The sequence below is a fragment of the Palaemon carinicauda genome, chromosome 17 (assembly GCF_036898095.1).
Source record: "Palaemon carinicauda isolate YSFRI2023 chromosome 17, ASM3689809v2, whole genome shotgun sequence".
Lineage (NCBI taxonomy): Eukaryota > Metazoa > Arthropoda > Malacostraca > Decapoda > Palaemonidae > Palaemon > Palaemon carinicauda.
Window position 1 is genome coordinate 8,857,591 of NC_090741.1, and position 2,500 is coordinate 8,860,090.

Below are 2,500 nucleotides of genomic sequence, written 5' to 3' on the forward strand. Positions count from 1 at the left end.
ATATGTAAATTGGCTTAAGAATGTACATGATCATAGCAAGCGTAAAGTTAATAATAAAAGAGTACTATCAAATGAACTGCCTGTGAGCAATGAAGTACTCTAAGGGAATGTGATGTCAACTACAGGTCCTGCTCTATATTGTTTATCCTTCTCGTGGATTTTGACATTAAAAGAATAATTGGTGATGGTGGGGAAGTATTGGACTGGATTGGAAATAGAAAATTAGCTGACTTAGAGTAAGTTGATGACGGTGTCCTCATTAGCAGACCACCATAGGATTACAATGCTTGCTTACCAGAATGCATGAAATATCACAGGAGATTAGGCTCAAGATATATAGGAGAAATACAGAGATGATGTGAACGGAATATGCAATGGAAGATGAAATATTATTGGAAGGAGAAAGGAATAATGAGGTAGAATTATTAAAGTATTTAGGAACTATGATTTCTAATACAGGGTCTATGAAATTGGAGTTTAATGAGGGATTGAAAAAGTAAATAAGACAAAGGCTTAGTTAAGCAAATTTTTGAAATTAAATCGCCTGAAATTACATATAGACATCAGGTTATATACCAGTTTAGTGAGATATGTGTTCCTGTATGGATATAAGGCATGGTACGACGATGAAACAAAATCCAACTGATGTTGTAGATTTGAGAACAAAGCCCTGAGAAGATCATTAACAGTTAAATGATATGACAGGAATAGAAAGGAAGCTAAAAGAGAAATTACTCAAGTGCTACATGTGGATGATATCATGGTGAGGGGTAGATGGAAATGTTTTGGCCATGCTCTTTGCACTCCCCAATAGAGATTAGTTCACCAAACTTAAAGCTGGGCTGCACAAGGCGTCAGAGGTGTTGTAAGCTCTAGTCCTAGATGGTCGAGGACTACTCGCAAAATCTAACTGAAACACTTTGTGTCAATATGCCTAGGAGGAGGTGATGATGGTGATAATGACGATGATAGTTGTGTTTAGTGAATCATGGAAGGAATTGCAAAAAATGATAGAAGATTTGAATAGAGAGAGCCAGAATATATGACAAAATGAATACGAGTAAAGTCCATATCATGTTTAATAAAAATGCAGAGAGACAACAAATAAGAAAATGTTAATGAATATACGTAACAAGGACAGACATCAAGTGTTTTCCAGGACACGAGACCGAAATTAAAAGACATAAACGCATGGGATGGAGAGCTTTTCGCAAAGAAAATGATATTATGAAATGTAAGACCACTCTCTCTAAAAACAAAAGTAATTAATAATATGATTCTAGCAGTTTTATCTTATGCACCAAAAACCCGGAATCTTACGAAATCCTTTAAAAGGACGAGGTTAACACTAAGCGACAGAAATAGAGGAACATGGATACAAGAGCAAACTGATATAGAGCTTATTCTCACAATATGACTTATAAATAAAAAGATAGATAATAAATGGACATTAAGAATAAAAGAAAGAGTCTCTAGTCTAGAGATAGCGTAAGAAGCAGGGGAAAGAAGAGACGACGATGGTCTGACGAACTAAGAAACTTTGCGGATGTGGACTAACGTAGAGAGACCATAAAAAGACCCAAGTAGAACGACATGTCTGAGGCCTTTGTTTGGCAGTGGACTACCGACGTCTGATGATGATGAGGAAGATTTTATATATATATATATATATGTATATATATATATATATATATATATATATATATATATATATATATATATATATATATATATATATATATATATATACATATATACATATATATATATATATATATATATATATATAGAGAGAGAGAGAGAGAGAGAGAGAGAGAGAGAGAGAGAGAGAGAGAGAGAGGAGAGAGAGAGAGAGAGAGAGAGAGAGAGAGAGAGAATATGATTTCGAAAGGCAAAGAATTATGATATCTGAATTATTTGTCTGTCCTAAGGGATTTCCGTAACGTTAAAAAGCTTATATCAGCCTCCTGAAAATTTGATGCGTTTGCAGGAATCTGTTCATGAATGTCAGAGAGCCCAGAAAATTTCTATGTAAAAACTGAAGAGTATTTTTTAGCTTTGAATGTTCTGAATAATAAAAGATTTCTAGAATTTAAACTCTATGTCTTTTTGCCACTTATGAGCCTTTCTTTATTATATTGATAACAATAAAGACTATTATTGGTATCTTTGACCTCTTTTTCATTATTCTCTTATACTAATCAATCTATGAATTCTAATTCAGAAATTATTGAAATCCGATATATTTTGCGAATTAGTTTCAATGTTTCCAACAGATAGACAGAGAGATAGATAAATAAAAACGAAATGTACCCAGGCCAGCAATATTCCATGCTACGAAAGGTGTCTTTATAAACATTTCAAGGAACCAAGCAACTCTGACCTTCTGTGGTTATGCGATATTTATGTTGGTATCCGGGAACCTGGGTGAGGTCGGAGATATGTTGAAAGCTGAAACAGATGAATAATTACAACAAAGATTATAACGGTCATGTCTGCA